This window comes from Arvicola amphibius, chromosome 13 (genome assembly GCF_903992535.2).
Source record: "Arvicola amphibius chromosome 13, mArvAmp1.2, whole genome shotgun sequence".
In the NCBI taxonomy this organism is placed as follows: Eukaryota; Metazoa; Chordata; class Mammalia; order Rodentia; family Cricetidae; genus Arvicola; species Arvicola amphibius.
The window spans coordinates 22961586-22983318 of record NC_052059.1 but is presented as its reverse complement, the minus strand read 5'-3'; the positions used below and the strand labels follow the sequence as shown (position 1 = coordinate 22983318).

The 21733-nt window shown below is 34.0% G+C and overlaps 1 protein-coding gene across 2 annotated transcripts in view; it reads right to left on the bottom strand.

The window, feature by feature from the left end:
• Klhl1 (kelch like family member 1) overlaps window positions 1-21733 on the bottom strand; it is a 253207-nt gene that overhangs the window by 221417 nt on the left and 10057 nt on the right. The gene's annotated exons all lie outside the window — the stretch shown is intronic.

Genomic DNA, 21733 nt, shown 5'->3' with positions numbered 1-21733 from the left:
GGCTCTTTGTCTTGGAGAGGGGTGGAGAGGGGGTATGGGTGGAAGGGAGGGGAGGGAAGGGGGAGGAGGAGGGAAGGAGATGGAAATCTTTAATAAAAAAAATGAGGAAAAAAAAGAGTGTTGTGGAAAGTTGAATACATAAAAATGAAATTTTTGGTTGCCCAATCTATGAATATATAAATTATTTCACATTATATTTTACTACAGAGAAGTTCTAAAAAGGGGAAATTCATCAGTGTATACTGAAATCCTTCTAATTTTAAAAGAAAGAATATGTTTAGTCCCTCACTGAGCAATAGTGCATTCTTGAGAGCTACTTCACACTGTGAAGCCTGCTTCACTCTATTTAATGCATGTTACCTTGGAGAATAGCTTGTGAAAATAACAAGCAAATTTCCACTCAAGTGATATTTAATGGAGGGGTTATAATACTAAATGGTGACTTTCCTTCCTGTGGTCTTAGGCATTCTTAAACCCAGCAGGACTTATTCAAAACAATGTTAAACATTAAAACTATGAATGCTGTGTTATTATGAAAATATACTTTAAATATTAGGCTAATATCACATGTTATAAATAGTATTCTGAGACTATGCATTCATCTGTTAGGTAAAAGACTGGTTAGTGAATCTGGAGATAAGATGGAGAAAGCAACATCAATTTATATAAACACAGTAAACAAAGCTGCATGTATGTATTTTAACAAATCCCAACAAACAGTTTACTGTATTTATTAGATAAATTGATGGAAAAATCAGCATTTTTATCCTGCTAGAGACTGAACACATGGATCTCTGCATGCCAGGCATACACCTACTATACCACATAGTGACTTTCTCAGACAATACTCTGTGCTCTGTTCTAAGAATATGAGTAACCAGGGAAGTAAATACAAGTGTGTATTTACAAATCTAGTTGTATATTGGCAACCCACGGGTAATGGAAGAGTAGAATATTTAATAGCTCTAAAGTTTATAGTATGTTACTATTTTCTTCAATAACTAAACAAAAATATATTTTACTATTTAAGGTATCATTTTTTTTTGTTTTGTTATATATGCTTGTGTTTGCCTGGGCCATGTATGTGAGGTCAGAACAAACTGCAAAAAGTTGGTTGTCTCCTTTCTCCACTTGATTTCCCATGAGTAGACCTGAAGATCTCGCCCTTTTTGAAAAGTACCTATATTCACTGAGTTGTCATAAAGGATTTAGATTATAAATTGTTAAAATCAATAGATTTCATTGCTTATTGAAAAGCTTGTTTCAGATGTAGGGTGTTACATAGGGAAAGATTTCCGAAATATTGGATAAGGGAATGTTGCTCTTCATAAAATAATAGCAAGGTTGACTAGGTGGTGGTAGCACACGCCTTTAATCCCAGCGCTCGGGAGGCAGAGACTGGCAGATCTCTGTGAGTTCAAGGCCAGCCTGGGCTAAAAGAACTAGTTGAAGGACAGTCTCCAAAGATATGAAGAAATCTTGTCTCAACAAGCAAAAGCAAACAAAAAGGTTAATAATAATAATAATAATAATACACTATTGTTGAAGCCATAATTTTGTGTCAGCAAACATAAAGAAATAGAGCTGTTGCCCAGCTGGAAGTTTTACCCTGATAGATTAATGTTCAAGGTGTTTTGTGGTATTCCACATGCCACAAGACAAGAAAAGTAAGAATCAATACCACCTAAGTCTAAACTCTGACACTTACAACAGCAACATGCCTGCAAGATAGACCTGGCTCAATAGTGGTAGAAATATTAGAAGAACAAACAGCTACTTTTAAAATTTGATTTAATGTCTTCTCCGTGAGATGGAATTTATACATAGTACTGCTAAAGTAACCAAGAAAAAGAGGTTATGGGCCGAGAGGAAAACCTACTACTATTATTCTGCTAAAGGAACATTAAAATAAATCCCAATTCCATATTGCTATATCTATAGATCAAAGCATGACCAAGCTATCATCAGAGAAGCTCTTACAGTACATGGCAACTGACCCAGGGACCTACGAATGAGCTGTATTCAGACAATGAAAGCTTTTGGAGCACTGAATTTGAAGTGAGATGTGTTTATTAACAGTACGCCTGCATTTAAGTATAGAGGAGATGGATTGCAAGAGCCAAAGAAGGTGGATCACTTCAAGGAAAAAGAGTTTTCCAGATATAACAGGAAAAAAATATACATTTGAAATCACAGAGATTGAAAGTGTTGGGACCAATAAGTCTTGGTCTTCAGCTGCTCTTCCCTGTCTAGATCCTTCTAATTGAAGTTACTAAAAGCTGAGCTTTACCTCGAAAATCAGATAGGATTTTCACCTGTTGGCCATTAACTGCAGGGTATTTAAGCCTCCATTGTGCTATTAAAGAAGGGCTTTTGGTACTAGTGTTGGAAGGTCTGTGTGTTGGTCTGTCTCTGCGTGTGTATTCTCAACCTCCAGCCCCTTGCCCGAAGCTCGCGAACTGGGTTCTAGCACATAAGCACAGACGGGGAGCGCGGTGCACGGGAGAAAGGATTCATGAGTCATGCACAGCTTCAGATCATGGCACACTATCTTATTCTTAATAAAGAAACTGCTTGTATTTAATAACTGCTGAGAAAGGAAAAAACAGACTTCTTTTATTTTTCGAAATTAGATTTTTTTTCGTATGTTATATTTTTTTGTTCCCAAGTTGAGATCCCCAGAGAGACAACCACCAGAATCTGTCAAGTCCAGAATGTAAAAGCAACATTTATTTCTGAGTGCAAAATTCAAACCAGTTAGCTGGGAGCTCAAAGGCTCCACTCACAACACAGTGCAGTAAGGAGAGCTCCCGTTCCTCTTTTGGGGTTGACATATATAGGCAAAAACCACAAGCCAGATTTACTCAGTGTCAAGGGGGTTGGTTTTGATAGATACAGGGGGTGGACTACTTCTACACACACTCTTTTCCCTGTAAGCAGCTACTTTTGGTTTTGTGCATGTCCCCTGCCTTCCCCCAAGCAGTTATGTCTGCTTTTGTCTAGACCACAAAGCTGGGTGTCCACAGGTGGCTAGCTGCTAGGAGAATTTGGTGGTTTATACTTTTGCTGAGGTTCCTGTTTCCGACTAGCTCTTGATGTTGCACAGTTTAACCCAATGCCTTAACCAGCTCCTGATCAAAGTTTCTTAAAATTTGCCATGTCCTTATAATATTCTGATAACAAATTATTCCACCAAATTCTCTCAGATCCTTCCCATCCACTCAAATGTATACTCATTTTTTCTTTCTCATTAAAAATAAACATGCATCTATTTTAAAAAATAGTAAGATAAAATAAAAACAAATAAACCATAATGAAATAAAGCAAGCAAACATCAAAAAGAAATGTACAAAAAAGCTCAAGAAAATCTTAATGAAACACAGTCACAAACATTCATACACTCAGAAACATCTTACAGAAACACAAAATGAGAAACAATGACATATAAAGGAAAGATTTGTAAAGTAAAACAAACAAAGCATTATGAGGAAAAATATTCACCAATAATATTGAGTTTATATTGTAATTATCCATCTACCGCTGCTGGGCATGGGGGCTGCCCTTAAATGTGGCTTGTAGACCGAAACATTGGAGAAAACCACTTTTTCTTTGATAGACAGTTATCAAGTAGCAATGTTTCTGGGCTAAGGGACCTCTTAGACCTCTGCAGGTCTTCTGCATGTTACTACATTCTCTGTGAGTGTATGTCAGCCCTGTTGTGTCTAAAAGAACTTGATTCTTTGGTGTCTACCATTCCCTTTGTCTCTAATACTCTTCCACCTCTTTTTCCAGAATTTCCTGAACCTTGATAGGAAGGAGAGAAATATCCCATTTATGACTGAGTGGGAAAAGGTCTCTCACTCTCAGGATATGGCCCAAATATGGGTCTCTGGATTTTTTACACCTACTACAAGAGGAAGCTTTTCTGATGATGTCTGAGCAAGACAATGATCTATGAATATAGCAGATTGTCATTAGAAGACATTTTCTTGTTATGTTCCTTTATCAGAACAGTAGTATTTGGTTTTCCCCTAAATCCAGGTCCTATTTTGTCTGAGGCTCCATAGGTTCCAACTCATGGCGGAGCCCTTAAATCCAACCAGATTTGGTTGGTTCTTCTTACATTTGTGCCACCTTTGTAGTAGTGCATTTTGTAGGCAGGTTGAAGACCATGTTGCTGCATTGGCATTTGTCTTGCTCTTCTGGTAGAGATCAGAGTACCTTTCATTACTGTGAACACTAATCAGTAGGGAAAAATTCTTCAAGTAGGCAACAGTTTAACTTCCATCTATTTGGTAAGTTATATAGGTCTTGTCTTCAGCAATACAATGTTACCACCGGTTTGTGGAGAGAAACTAATAGCCTAGGCAGTAGACTGGGATGTTTGGGAGTTTCTATGATCCTCTTCAGGAAAATAAGAAATGCTTAATTAGATGTAACCCATGTTCAGCACTGGAGGTTTCATTTGGTGACAAGAATGTCTAGTTGGGTCTTTGTCATTATTTGTAAATTCCAATCTAGAATCCATTCATATATGCATATATTTTAAGAAACTTCCACTGTAGGATATTTCTAGATAACTACTTCAAGACTGTCAGTTTGAGTAGTCACTCCCCATATTCCCTCCCTTGCATGCTTTTTTATCACCCTCCCTGTTTGACCTTACCTTTAAAGCCATCACCCCATCTATCAATACAATTCAATTGTATTTCTTATTTCTTATTTGTTTATTAGCCTTTACACCACCAGAAAGTTTCTCCTTCTTCCCTTCTTCTCAATTCCTTCCCCTCACCTTTCCATCCTACCTACTCCTCCACTGTTTCTCTTCAGATACATGTAGGCATTCCATGGACATCAGCTAACCAAGATTTATTAAGTTGGATTGAGACCAGGCTCATCCTCCCTCTTCTATTAAGGATGGCAGGAGGAATGAGTCCCAAAAAAGGCAACAGAGTCAGAGACTCCGCTCCCACTGCTAAGGGTCTCACAAAAAGTCCACATTACACAACTGTAACATATATGCAGAGGGTCTAGATCAATTCCCTGAAGGCTCCCTGGTTGTTGATCTGAGCCCCTATGAGCTCAAGGTAGTTGGTTCTGTGGGTTTATAAATTGAGAGTCTGTCTCTAGGTATATCTACCAGACTCTAAAACAGGTCCTCTGCCTAAGCATTGTTGACAAACTCACTCCACTGTTTTTTTTTTTTTTATCTTTTTTGGGGTAATTTATGGATGTGCAGGTGTAAGTGCCTATTGAATTTTGTCTTATTGATTTTCTTTTTAAAAATTTTTTCTGATTATTTATTTATTTGTTTGTTTGTTTGTTTATTTATTTATTTATTTATTTAGGAGAGGTCAAAGAGCTTGAAGGGGGAAGGGGGAAGAGGATAGGTTCTGGGCAGAACAGGGAAAGGGAAAGAATATAATTAAAATATAGTTAATAAAAAATGAAATACTAAATAAATAATCAAGAGAAGCTTGTGGAAATTTTGAAGACATCCTAAAAATAAGCAAGGGAAAAGTGTTTATTGTCTAAGAACTCAGCCCTGAGAAACAATGAACTTCACAAACAAACTCATCACTATTTCCTTCTTCCACAATTCCATTTTATTTATAAGAAATATTATTTTATTGATAATTGTACATAATGTTAAAACCTAAATTCAAAGTCAGCAGAGACACCGAAACCTTGGAATACAGACTTGTCCTGTCCTTGTTCGTCTGCAGTCATGAATATTGCGCACAGATGAGCTCAAGGTCAGCTTCTGTTCCATTTTCTTAGTCAGACCTTTCTAGAACATAGCATGTGATCAGGGCCACCCTAATATAGAGCTCTATTAGGGGAAGTGGAAAGAGATGGGGAACATCTGAATAAGAAGTGCTTGCCTATTCTTTTCAACAGCTGCTGGCAAGAAAGCAGCTATTCCTTTATTAAATGTATCTGTCATTGGCAATATGAAGTAATACACCCCAACGAGAATGGTTATTTTTTTAAAGATAACATTTCAATGCCAGTAGAAAATACAGGGAAGAAACTATTGATCTTTGAGGTATACTTTTTAAATTATCTGAATAGGAACAATGTATAAGCAAGCCTGGTAAAAGCAGGTCTTTCACAACGTTACTTTAATATGAAAAGTGGAATCTTTGTTCAATGATACCTGAATATCAGAGGATGCAAGGGCTTAGCAGGTGGATAAACAGATGGTAGACAGAATTCCCAGGCTTAGCACTAACACTGATTGCTTCCTCAAAACAAAGATAAAGCAAAAAATATTTAAAAGAGAAGGCTAAGCATATATCAACTCCTATTATGGAGACTAGTGAGCTAAATCTTTCATTCCAAAGTGATTATCAGGGGGAAATTAAAGCATTAACTAAAGACATTGATAAATATTTCTATCAATTTGCTCAGACAAAAATGTTTTTTTTTAAAGTACAAGCTATAGCATAATTATTCAAAATAAACAGTAATTAACTGAACTAAATCAAGCAGCATGAGAGTTTGCGAATTTACCCTGTGGTTTAACAGCTGCGCTTTTTAACTGTCTGCACTGTGAATTTATACTCATGCTTTGCGTTCTCAAGAGGTGGTGGAAAATTGAAGTGTGTTTGAGTAGCATATTAAATATGGATAAAATCCCTAATTTAGTCACTCTAAATCATCTGGAAAGGAGAGATTTATTTTTCAGAATCATGAAACAAATTTAGCAAACCCTTACTGGGCACCTACTTAGGCTCAGAACTATATGCAGCTTGGGCATGTGGATTTAAATAAGGCATTGAGGAAGGAAACAATAAAATATGGATATATGATAAACTGCTGATGGATTATTGAGATCCTTGCATTTGTCATACAATACTGGGCCATAGAGCAGAATTTGTCTGCAGCGCTCCATTGAGCACAAGTTGGACATGCAAAATCTCTATGTGCAGTGTCTGCTTTGAACATGAACTGTTATCTTTCTCTTGATCCCAAGACAGGTTTGGATCAGGTTCTGACATTTTTGATATTTCCTTTTGCTCAGTTCTTTGTTACCTGGATTTCTAGACTCATCCCCAAAACTGTGTGGCAGAGTCAGTCTCCTCTGATAATAGTGACCAAAATGCCTCCTAACATAATGAAAACAGTGATTTTCTAAAAAGCTCTCAAGGATCAATTAGTTTACTACCAATCGATAGACATATTTTATCATTTTATAATGTTCCAAATCACACCACTGATAATTGAAAAATAGAATTATCTTTACGAAGCACATACTACATAGAAAAAAAAATTCCACTAAAATAATGGAGGCATAAAAGTAACAAAGACCTCCTCACCTCACTTGATATAGTCTAGTATTACTAAGTTTCCAGATATAAGCTCCTTCAGGGAATCCTGGAGTGGGTCTGGTCTAGCCTCCTTAAGAGGTAAGCATCATAGTATTTTTGAGATTTCATCCTACGGTTCCTGGGAGACTTGGTCTGTCATTCACTTCCTGAAAACCTGAGGCACCCCCTCAGGCAGCGAAGCACAAAGGCTAGCTGTGTGACTTTGTTTTTCATAGAATTCAGCAAATCATGTAGAACTAGGCTGAACATTTACCGCTAGACATTAATCTTGGAAACCTTGTCTAATTTGCAAACTGCCATTATATCATGTTATAAAAACTGTATAAAATGTCTAACTTCCTGAAATTAATTTGTCTTAATTTTCCTGAGAATCCTCTAACCTGGCTTGGTTCATTTCCATCAGCCAAATCAGGAGACCTCGATTTGGTAAGTAAGAACTGGTACTTATGTATGTCATGCAGAGGATCACTGAATTATTACTCAGACTTAATACCTATGTTTATAAGTCATCTTCAGGCCAGGAAATATATCTCATGGTAGGAAGCTACCCTAGGATGTTTAAAGCACCAGGTTCTATCCAATCCCAGGAGGAAAAAAAATCCAATAAAAACTCATAGAATCTAGAGAAACATCTCAAATATTTTCACATTGTAGTCTAGAAAGAACAAGGTAATATTAAAAAGTATGCTTCAGTATTATTTCATTAAGCAATATATTGGCTAAACGGAATTATCTCCTTAAATTTTCACAGCACTGAAACATGCACCATTACTCTTCTTTCTTCATTTGTAAAATGGTTTATTATTATGTAACTTATATAGAGAAGCTTAAGGCTTCTTTCCCGTGAGAAAGTGGGAAGCTTGAAATGTCTGATGATACTGTTTACAAAGAGATTTGGCTTTGTCAGTGCAAATGTATGTGGAATGAAGATGCAGCGTAGAGTGTAGATTATCATATGCCCAAAACATGTTCCAATTTCAGTCAGATCATCCAAGTGGCATCCCTTTATAAATAAACCAAAAATGAGCAGAACTAGGGCAAAGGCTAAGTATGGTAGATTGCTTCACACAAAGAAAAAAAAATCAGAATTCTGAGTTTATAGCATTAAGACTTCTTAAGATGTGTCGAACCTATAATTGAGAAGATAGACAAAGAAGGAAATCACTGTTTTCTAAAATTATCTTCAGCATAACTATCATTGTCTTCTAAAAACCTGACCAATACATGCAGCAATTTGATTCAAAACTATTAGGACAGACAGAAGCAGACGGATGCATGAGCTGAAGTAGAAAGAAGTCTCAAAAGAAAGGCAATGCAGGAATCACAGGCAAAAACAGAATAAATCAGTCCAAATAAACTCTTTTGATTGTGTAGACTACCTCATACGCAGAAATTGTCATCATCATGGGGATGTAGAAGATAGTCTTCATCATTCTGGTACTCCAAAGTTCATATTTAATGTAAATAAAAATAATTAGGTTTTGTTTTCTTAAATATCTGGGTATTGCATGTGAAGATACCCCATCAGTATATAAAAGCAAACCTAATTTTAAATCAATATTAAATGAATTGAAATTTTAACTGCTGTCATTTACAATTTCTTGTACTTTGTTATAAGAAAAAGAGTTGTAAGTATTTATTAAATGGTATTATCTTAGTTAATATTAGAATGTTATAAAAGTAGCAAAAAATTTTACGAGTTCTTCTAAAAGCTAATTAAGCCACATATACTCATCTTTTGGTATTCATGAAGTATTGAGTCTGGGATTTCTTACAGAAGTCAAATTCATTGATGTCAAATATCTTCCATGAAAATAGTAATGTGCTTTCACATGAACTGTACAAACTTGTCATGGATATAAAATCATCTCTAGGTTACATATTGTAATAATGAAATATAAGTACTTAATTATGTCATTTGTGTATAATACAAAAAGTTGGTATGCAATACGTATATATTCATTTCCTGGATCATATTAACTATGAATGATTGAGTTTTGACATGGAACAAGCTAGCTATTATTTAGACCCATAAACTCTAACATCCAGGTATTCTATTCTTGGCATGAGCATTTTTTCAGTGATATATTCCTTCCAGAGAGGATTTATTCATCAACACAAGGCATCTCCACTAAAACTCATATTTACAAAAGTCATATAATTTTAATAAACATACACATTATCTGATTACTACCAGGCTCTTTTCATGAATCCTCACTCTTGGTTCAACTGCAGTCTACTGCTTCCTCATTCATACCTGTTTGTGACTACTTTAAATTACTTTCTCGGCCTCCTTTGCTTATTTCATGAGATTCCATTTTTCGTGCTTATTTGCATTAGCATACAAAGTAACAAACTTCTCATGGTATCCTCATATACCCGAGTCATTGAATTTTCTGATTTGCTTTCTCTATGTTTCCTAGATCATTCTTTCATTCCTTTGCTGCTTCACTGTGTGTCCCCGGCACCACTCTTTCCTAGTTCCTGCTACGTTTACTCCACTAGTGTTTCTGTCTGTTTCCCACTTCTTGTAAAGACATTTTAATTATATTTTCTGGTACTATCAGTGTTTTTCTTACCTTTAACATTAAATTATATTATTAAAGAATACATAGTTTAAAGTATCAGAATGTTCAAAATGCTCTAGGGATCTAGATCTGTTGGATGACTACACAATTTTGTTTTATGTCCAAAAGCCACACCAGATCTTTATTTATATATTTGATATATACCCTTTCCCCTGTTTCCAATAGGGAGAAAAATGATTAAAAAAAGAAAAGGAAATATGTAACTATATTATGATGTCTGGAAAGTTCTCTATTACCTTATTAGGGCTTAACTACAATGGGAACTATGAGACTATAGAATCGAACTTATTGGCAAACTATTGAAACCTAGGTAAAAGTAAAAGAAAAAAGAAGCCAATACCAAGTCACAGTTTACTGAAAAGCTGATAATGTTTAATCACTATAGGGCAGTAGAACACTTTCAAAATCTCCTACACATACACCCTGCCAGAGTTTGTTCATAGAAGCTTTATTTATTTTTGCAAAATCAGAAACAAACTGATGCCCTTCAATAGATTATTAGCTAAACACTAGTATATTAATAGAGTAAAGTATTTTTCAATTGTATTATTAGAATAAATTTAAATTCATGGGAATAAATAAAGAAGTTAGTATAATAAAATGCATTGGGTTAAATATTGTACACACACATGTTTCTCATATATATGTATGTATATATACATACATATATATGTAGACATCAATATGTTCAGAAAACCAAGCATAGAACTATAATACGATCTAATTTTACAAATACTAAATATATGCTGATAGCAATCTAATTCAGTTTATCAAGAAGCAACTTGTTTCATGATAAACAATATAAACAATCTTATAAACAATCTTTCAAACAATGAAGATCCTTTTGTAGAGTTTCTCTGTTCATAATAGCCAAGATATGAAACTAACCTATATTCTTTTTAATACGTGTGTGGATAAATGAAAAATGTGCAGCAATGGAACTATGTTCAACTTCAAAGGAGCTAAATCGCATCACTTTGAAGGAAACAGATAACATTTGTGCTCTCCACGTAAAGAACAATAACCAGAATGAGAAATGAAATATCACAAATTGTTCATCAAATGCAAAATATTCATTTACTTGTGTTGTATGTGTGTGTGCATACATGTTTGTGGTTATGAAGTTAAAACAAAAGGGGGAGGTAAGGGGCAATAAAAATGTGGAATTGGAGGAAACTGGAATGAGAAAGGCAAAGTATAATGTTTTAATGACGTAGTACAGATATTTAATGTGTGTATATGTTTGCATGTGTGGGGTGCATGCCTGATTTTATATGGATATATGAAAAAGAAGAAATATGAAGAGAAGAGGAGAACCAAAAAAAGGGATGGCAATACAGTGGGTAAGTTAGAATGTGAATATAAATATGCATGGTGTTTATGTGACAATAAACAAAATACTTGTAGCATACTAACTGAATAATGAAATTACCACATACCCTTATATGTACTAGGCATGCACTATACCACACTATGAGGAAGTAAAACTGGAGAGACTTTATAAATCAGTATGGGGAGATTTTCAAGAAGAATGGTGTTGTAGATCCTAGGATTTGAGAGCAGTGAATACTCTACAGTGTGTGATGAATTTTTGGTAATATTTTTTATTGTTTGTAATCAATTACCACATATATACAAAATATTAGTGAGCTGCAAAATTGAGAATGGGAATATGGGATCTCGATGATTTTTTATTTAAATGTTCCATTAATTGTAAAACTGCTTTAATTGTGCATTAAATTGAATTTCGATAGAAAGCTAAGAATATTAGAGACTGAATTATAAACACAAGGAGTTGAAAACATATTTTAGAGGATAAAATAAAAGTCACATGAAACCTCTGGGTGTGTTCTATGACCTTTCTGTGATATTTACCTTGTTGGATTTTGTATTTTTTCATAAGACTTTCTTCTCATTAAGTAAAAGGTCAAATAGAATTCAATCCATATTTATTATTATTTTTAAAATTCTGTTGTGGAAGAAAATCCTATTAACCTGATTTGTGCAGGTGCCCTTCCAGATGGTCTTTTTCTGTTTTACTGGAAAGAATTTCTATGTTTATTCTGTTATTGAGGTTGAGAAACATGGGGTTTAGAGAGTCAGCAAAGATCAGCTCCCTATATCTGTATAGCATTCTTTAATGAAGAAAATTAAGTCAATCAGGAAAAAGAGGGAGAGGAAATCCCAGTTGACTTATAGACTATTTAAACAAACACCAAAACTCTTTTCATAATATTCACAGTATGGGAGTAGATGCATTCCCTTCTGCTTACATTGAATAGGTCATACTAAGTAGGATCTTCATTTACAAAGCAAAAATATTACACATTAGCATATTAATTATATTCAAGGATCTGCTTAAATACTCCAGTAAGTTTTACTAATAAATTTAAATATAGAAAAATGTACATTTTTATAACTTCCAATTTTGTTCTCTAAATATTAATAAAAGCCCAACAGTGAAAAAAATGCAAACTGTGTTATTCGGAGACCACAGAGCTTAGTGAAGGGTACTGACTTGGCAGCCGACAAACAGTTTCTTAGAATCTGAAAAGGCACTAATGAGATCTGAGGCATTGTAAAGGTCAATTAAGATTTGAGAGTCTTAGCTCTTTTATATACAATAGACAACTGTGGATGCAGATGCTGTCTAAGACCACTGCCAGCTCTGCTGCGGTTTTTAGTGTCGTTGCTCTTGATGGAAAAGATTGGGGGCATTTTAATTTCAAAGATATTTCAACTAGATTTGTTTCACAAAAGTAAGATATGCTGTTATTCAAAATAAGTGAAAATATTCACGATTAAATACTTAATATACCTTGAAATATGAATATATGTTTCTAATCAATATGTATAATCAATCATCTTAAATTATCTATCTCAGTAATGGCCACTGACTATCAAAATAGCATAAAACTAGCAGCTTACTGATTTGACCAGCTAGACAACTTGATGTTTACAAAGTGGTAGAATAAACAATTTTAAGATTTTTATTTATTATTCATTTTGCGTATATGAGTGTTTTGTTTTATGTATGCCTATATGCCATATGTGGGCAGTGTCCATATAGGATAGAAGTAAATAGCTATTGAATTTTCTACTGGAGTTAAAGTCATGTTGTTAGTCACCATGTGCCTGAGAATGAAACCCATTTTCTCTGGAATAAAAGCCCATTCTTTTAACTCCTTAGCCATTATTCCAAATTTAAAGGCTTGAAGAAATTTATGGCATTCAATCTGTCAAAAGAAAACATGATACAATGTATTATTTAATTAAAATGCAAACTACAAAAGTATTTAAAACATGTATATGTGAATAATATTTAGCATAACTTCAAGAAATGTGTGTCAGCAGTATTTAAAACTGGATGAACCTGAAAATCATTAAGGAACTATCATATTAATTCTGTTCTAAGAATCCTCACAAATTAACTTGTTCTGGGAAAAAAAATGAAGTTATTGATCAAAGGTTTCCCAGTCACGATGTGGGTTGCAGTAGATCATATCTCTTCTTCCAGGTGACTCACTTTAACAGGCATAGAATAATGTGATTCTTCTTTATTTTTGATTTTTATAACTTAAAATAAGCCATAATATGAAAATGTTAAATTGAATATGGTTAAGATAAATGATTCCTAATTTTTAAATGTTATAGTACTTGCATCAGAGTGACAAAATCTGTTGTTGCATAATTCCCACTGAGCCTAAGATAACAATATCCCTTTGACCAAAATGCCCATGATTTTTGTTTATTCCTAATAGACAAATAATAGACATTGGAGTTTTCAAATCAGTGGTCTTGAGTAACTCATGTATATAGTAACACACACTTATTTTATTTACTGGGATGTCCAATTGTGTTGATAATAATGGTCTGAGAGTGATGATTGTTTTCCCTGGTGATTCATGCATACTAGGCAAGCAATCTGTGCCTAAAATTTACCTATAACCTCATGCTAGCAATTTGAAAGGCAGACAGTTCTGTAAGTGAAAAGGAAAGATTTCTCAAATTAATAAGAATGGAAATTATATGCTGAAATTGCTAAGATATTTTCTAAGAAGTCTTCATAAATTGGAGAAAGATAAGAGAAAATTGTAGTAGTTTTGCTATTATACCTCAGGTTGTAAAAATTAGAAGCACTGTTAATGACATATAAAATGAAAGGCTATTAAATATTTAACATATGTAACATAGAACAAAAATACATGAAAAGTTTCATACTTCTCATCATTTTAAGAATAAATTGGTAGCCCTACAAAATATTCTCATCTTTTTGCACCTTCCAATGCAAGATTTTTAAAAGGAAAATGATAAGAGGAGTGAAATATAATTTGATGATACTACTATCATGCACATATAATGATAGATTTGTAAATATGTAAATATGAATTAATTTTCATATAATAGCAACATTGAAGTGATTAATGCCCTAATTTGTGCATGAGGTGATAGAGTTTAGGATATTAATGCAGACTGTATTGACATAGGTGTTCTGAGCTCTTTATTTATGTGCTGACTGGTTATTTTAATTTAGTTTACAATTTTTTAATGTTTCCAAATTAGTCACAGTGAAAATTTTAAAGGCAAATTCACATTAGAAATGATGCTCAACTTCATTGCTACTGATTCACACTCTAGCTTTGGGATTTGTGGACAATCCCCCATCCACTGGTTTTTGTTTTTGTTTTTGGCTGTTACTTAAAAGTGTATAGCATGCTGTTCATTAGTCAGCCTGCAGCCTGGTGTAAAAAACTGGCAGAGTGTGAAAGAATAAATGTTGGCACGGGTCTAAGAGTCTAGTGCAAAGTAGGCTGCATGCCATCTGATTGGACAAGGAGGTGAATACATAAAGTCTGTCAATTTGCTTAGATCCTTTTTAGGCAAACTGCCAACATTTGGCAAAGGCTCGGGTAATGATATTGTTTAGAGGCCACAGTAACGTTCGTACTTACCTAAATAAAATCATATTACAGAAAAAAATGGTAGTTTCAGGCTGATCTTTACATTCAAATCATTTGGAACTTTAAACATATTTGTTGTTCTGAATCTATTTGAAAAATCCAGAGGCTAATATTAATATTTTTTTTGTTTACTATGATACATTTTCTCCTCACAAAGTTCACTTTAATTTGGTATTCACAGAGGCAGAATAATATATTACCCATTTAGAACCATGCTGCAGTTTGATCACTCAGTGTTTAAGCATTTAAAAAGATCATTAAGTCTGAATAATATTATTCCATATACTGTAAAATTCTATTCCTTTACCATTCTATTTAGTGATAGTCATTCCAGAGAAAAGCATGTATCATGGGAATGAATCATTATATGAAATTCTATAAAAGTTTTTTTATCTGCTTAGTGTTCTTTAAAGTAAATAAACCAAGAAACAAATAAAAGAATTTTAAAACAGTTTAATCAAGTGTACTAGGACTTTACAATATTTATACCTGGAAGTTCCATGTCTTCACTTCAGTTCCTTGTAAAATTAATAAATTATTAATTATTGGTGTATATGTTGTTGCAAATTTAACAACCTGAGTTCATCAACTTGCATCTGATTCCCTGGTTTTCTTAGGGACAACTTAGTAATATGTATCAACTTCTACTAGCAACAAATACACCTAAGTCAGGATTCTGCCTAGTTATTTTGTCTATTTGCTGGATTAGAGAAGAATTATTAACTTCAAAAATGAACAAAATAAATATTCTTTCTAGGATATGGGAGAAGGTCTTGTTTCTTTTCAGGGTAGTCAGAAAATGGTTGTATTTTGTAAATGTAGTGGTAAGGGGCGTGCTGTGTGTATCTCAAAAGAAGTCACCCCATATTTGGCAAGTTCACTTCTTATACTCTAACAATAACAATCTTCTTCTTTCAAAAAAAAAATTCCTTCAGTTGACAACAGGATATTGGATATTAGTACCTGGTTAACGGTTCTTTTTTTTTTTTTTAACTACTCAGACCTTGAAACTGGAAGTTACCTCATACAGTCCAAAGAATTGTGTAATAAAATGAAAAAATTCCAGTACATGAGAAATGAAAACTAAAATAAACAAAAGTAATATCATTTAACACAAGAATATACCACAGTCAAATGGAGAAATATTGTGTCTGTTACTGAAAAAAGGAGAGATTATTATTTTTCTTAATTTAATACTTTAGATAGATATTGTATGAATCCTAAAATTCTAAGGACAGTTATTAAAAGGTCAATAATTATGTAAATATTTTGTAAATAAAGAGGAAATGGTTAAAAAATTATTAATTACAGAGACTAAGAAGTATTTGAAAATTATAAATACTTTAAAATATGGTATGATTTGACAGATATATATTAATAACCACAATTATTGGTTGGTTACATCACTAACCAATGTATAAACATTAGATGCATATGATAAGTATCTATATAAGCATATGGATTTATATATACATATATTTATATATATATTTATTAAAGAATATTATGTATCTCATTGAAAACTGAACCATACTGTATTAAAAGCACACTAAAGGCAAACAAACAAAATTGTTGTAGGGAGAGATTATGAAACAGCTTAGAGAAATTTTTAATAAAAGAAATTGCTATGGCACAGTGTTAATATAAAAGTTATTACAAATGATTTGAAAACATTATTGTAACAAATCTCTTCATTATCCATTTCAATTTTAATCTAAATTAGTTAGAATGTAATACTAATTTCAGCAAATGTAAGTAAAATGACTGACACACACATATACACAAATACACAACAATGATGATGCTAATAATAATAATAATAATAAAGACTTGATAAACCTTTCCAAAGAAATACCTCTACAAAAATAACTTTAAGACACTGAAGAAAGTGTTTGAGGCATATATTAGAAGATGCAAATACATTCCATTTAATAGAATGGAAGAATTAATATTGTACCAATGACCAATATATTAAAATTTATCTATAGATTAAAATATGATCACACTAAAATCTCCAACATCGTTCTTAACAGACATAGAAAAACTGATCCCAATTAAATTAAAGAATAAACTATGTCAACCCCTTACAATATGAATATGTTACAATTAATTTTAAAATCCAAAGTATTGTATTCATATATGACCACAGGTCTCTTAATCATTAAATATGGTATGCACAAAACCACAACTATGATTTGTGCATGTTTGCACATGTGTACCGTGTAAACATACATACATTTGAAAAAAACTTGAGTATCTCAGCGTCAAAGCAAATAAATTCAGAGTGAAAGAAGAATGAGAAAAGGAGAAAGAAGGGAGAGAACAAACATAACATAAACAAAAGACTCAAGAACAGTGTTAACCCTGGAATTATTAATTATGAACATAATCAGTGTTCATTGAATTTTGAAAAGAAATTTAATCAGCGAAAGAAGAGGTGGGGTCTTTGAGGCTCTAGATGTTCCTAAAATCAGCCTATTAAAACATACACCAGAGATTTAATATGTTATAGAAAAGAAACATATAATGGAAATGAGAAGCACAAAGATTACATAGGCCAGTACTTAGTCTAAACTTAAATTTTTATTAGTCCTTTGATAAGAGAATAGAACAAGTGTTGGTGAGCAACATACTGGACAAAACAACTAACTCACAAGGAGAAAACGTCCAAATAGTTCATAGTCTCCTTCCACATTGCTCCTATGAATGGGACTTGGTCCTGACATGTATTTACGCTGCAGTAGTAGGATGGAGCACAGGTATTTCCTGTGGATGGTCAGTCTCACAAGACCCAATATCTGAGTAGAAAAATGGCTCAGATGCTGATACATCCTTCGCACCTGGGTTCCTGGAGCACTGTAACACTCACACATCAATAAATCTGAGGTCAGGCAGTATCAGCTACCTTTGAACCCAAAACCTCAGCATTTTTATCAAGCCCGTCAGATGGCAAATGGTTCGCTAGGCTCCTTAGGAGGTTTCTGTATGTGAGCAGTTTCAGGCTATAAACAATCCTGAGGAGAAAGCTGCACACAGTGATCAATCCCTCATAAATATGACTATCTGGACTCCCATTGGAAAGCTGTGGCATTTCCCTTGAGCCTAAACCATCTGGACAAAAGCTTTGCCCATTTCCCATGGGTCTAAGGCCTTGAAGTCTTGGCATGGCTGTGCCCATGTCAAAGTATAAATTTACTCAGAACTTAATTCACTCAGAGCTTCTGCTTGCTCCTACAGGTAACAAATCAGTAACATTCTAGCGTGGAGTGGAGTCATACTCAAGAGACTCCACCCCTAACTGAGGATTATTGACTTCTGATGGTTCCTTGGGAAAGGAAAGTCAGTTTTGTTTAAGGATGTGGCCCTTCCTTCATTGACCAACTTCCAATGGATGGGTAATGTTGATTGGATTTTCCGGGTCAATAAAAAAAAAGAGAGGACAAGAAATTTTGTGGAGTTTGGTAGTGGGGTTTATATTTGGAAGCTGTTAGGGAGAGGAGTGTGGGAAGACAGATATGGCCAAAATACAGTGTATGCATACATAAACGTTTGAAATAACTATTAATATATTTCAAAAAGCATACTCTGATTAGAGCGGGAATCTATAGTGTGAAGTGGTTTTTGAATAACTGAGAAAAATTGGAATGATAATCTTTGAGAATAATATGCATATTTGATTATGGAATAATACACTTCACTAGAACATACTTAGGATTATGTTTGATGTCACCAATTATGAGAACCTATTCTAGTTTAAATTGCTGGAAATTCTTTTTTTAAAATGAGATCGTTGGAGTCTAGAAAGAGGAACATTAAGCAGAAATGAATGTTATCATCAGATGTATAGATGTAGTCACAGAGTGTGCACAAAAGTGTCTAAAATGACTTAAAAACAAGTTAAGGGGGCTGGAGAGCTGGCTGAATAGCTGATATGTCTGCTCTTTCAGTGGTCCTGACTTCCATTCCCAGCAAACACATGGTGGTTCTCAGCCATCTATATAGGATCTGATATCCTCTTCTGGCATGCAGAAATACATGCAGATAGTCATGCATGAAATATTAATTAAAAAATCTAATGCACTCTTAAAATCTCTTGTATAAGAATTTTTGGAAACAATTAAAGCTGACGTGTATGAATTTATTTATGGACTTTTGTTCAAACTTGTGGGACATTTATAAAATAATCTTGGCTCTTATATGCAGAAACAGGAAATTACTTTTTCAAGTCAGTAAAATTTTGGAAAAGCTATCAGTAAAATTCTCGAAAAGCTATGATTAGGAGGACAGGTAATTAAGTTACATTATAGTACACTGCAGTTCTCTAAAAAATGTAAGAGGGGCATTTGACTGTGTATATACTTTGATGTATGAGGAGAAATTTACAGAGCTGGAAGTTTTACAAGGCTGTTGGATGCAGACTTCTAAGCTGTTGGAAAGAGGCTGGTAAGCCACTTTTGATTTCCCCACCACACTTCTCTGGCTATTCTGAATCACAAACATCACTGCGAGTCATTTCCTTACACATCTAATTGTTTCTCTTTTCATATCTCTTCAAATTGAAAAAGCACCTCCCCTTTCAACTTTGAAAAAAAACTAACTGGTCAAGGGGACTAGAGACAACAAAGTGGGGAAGAAGCCAAAGGAGTAAACCTTGGTGGCCATCCATCTCTGATACACAGTCCATCCCGTTACTAAAAAGACTTTGTCCTTATGTTTCCATCAGGACATCCCTCCACAGCCACTGCTGAAACTCACTGACTGTGCTAATTAATGCAGCCCTAAGAGTGATTAAAACTTTAATGACTGCACCAAACACAGAATAACACTTCAGACAATGTCCTTCTTGACATAATCAATAATGTCAGCTACAGGTGAAATTTGGCAAAGTGATAGGACCTTGGGACACTTTATGGCACAACTTATCACAGCAACTTAGGAGTAGAAGTTTGACACTGTTTGCAGTGAGTTATTCAGAGGAAAGTTGATGATATGGAAAAATCTATGAGAAAGCAGGAATTGCTTCTCTCAAACTCAGGACTATCAAGAACCCAGAATATAACTGTGTAGTCCAAGGCAAAACATAAGTGTAAGGAATCTTTCCTGAAAATAGTAAGGGTTTGGGGATGTAAAAGATGATGTAAGAAATAAATCAAGTTTAAGCCTTACTCACCTTGGAACAATGCAACTGGGCAAATTGCCGACTATTGGAACTATCACTATTATGAAAATATTAAAATTTGATATCATTTTTATATATAAACTAAGTCATATCTCTTTCAAAATATCAATACTGCCATTAACTCTCTCATTTTTGCTTTCAAAATTAATATCTCTTAAAAAATTGTATTGCAATTTTCTCACATCAGTCTTAAAGGAGACAATATTCACATTAGTTTGTCGTTTCTTTTTAAATATGGAGAAAACTTTCTCAGCAGATTACATTAGTAACATGAAAGGAAGGAATTAAGAAGCTGTGTGATGCTCACTCCACAATTATAACTGACTGTGATATAGTTTTGAAGCGGTGGTAACTCCACTCCTTATGTTGTGCAAACTGAGGTGCCCCATATCTAGCACCCCACATTTTCCTGTGTGAAATGCAATCACTGAGTTTAAATCCTATAGATATTTGTAACAGAAAAGTTTAGATCAAGAGTACCTATCAAATAATAATCTAAATTTTAATTTGTGTATTTGTGGTAGGGATATTTTTGTCTGTGTGAGAGAGGGGCGGACAAGCAGAAAGAAAGACAGACAAAGACAGCTTCTGTGAATTTAGGGGTACAGCTTTCCTGTCATTTCTGAAAGAAACTACTCCTAAGTTGTCCTCGACACCCTTCAGTTCTTACAAACTTATTACTCCTCTTAAAGGATGTTCTCTGAGTCTTTTATTTTTCGCCTCATTGAAAATAGTTTTCTTAATATAATGTGTCCAATTACTGTTCTGACTCTATTTCTTCCAGGCCTTTCCCTCCTCCTCTTCGGTCTGGATCCACTCATTTTTAATCTTTCATTAGAAAACAAGCATTTAGTGGGTAATAATAAAATAAAATATAAGACAACACAAAAACTAACACATCGGGATTGATAAAATAAAGAAATAGATGAAAAAAAGCCCATGTCTTGTGGTAACATTTGAGCATCCTTTGGAGTGGTATTGTGGGGTCTTAGAAAAGGTTGTTTCCTAATTTCCTGAGAAATCACCATATTGATATCCAAAGGAGTGTACCATTTTGCACTCCCAACAATGCAGGAATGTTCCTTTTTACTCCACATCCTCTTTAGCACACGTTCTCATCAGTGGTTTTGATCTTGGCCATTTTTACCGATATAAGATGGAATCTCAGACTTGTTTTGATTAGCTTTTCCTTAAGTGTCTTTTAGCCATTTTATAGTCTTCTATTGAGAGTTCTCTGTTTAGGTCTATACCCAATTTTTTTTTTACTGAAATACTTTTTTTTTGATGACCGAATAATTGTTCATAGAAATAGAGTTTGTCATAGCCAGAACCTGGAAACAGCCTAAATGCCCCTCAGCTGAAGAATGGATAAGGAAAATGTGGTACATTTACACAATGAAGTACTACACAGCAGAAAACAATAATGACATTTTGAAATTTGCAGGCAAACAGACGGACCTAGGAAACATCATATTGAGTGAGGTATCCCAGACACAGAAAGACAATTATCATATGTACTCACTCATAAGTGGCTTTTAGATATAAAGCAAAGAAAACCAGCCTACAATTCACAATCCCAGGAAATCTATACAATGATGAGGACCCTAAGAGAGACATACATAGATCTAATCTACATGGGAAGTCGAAAAAAACAATTATCTCCTGAGTAAA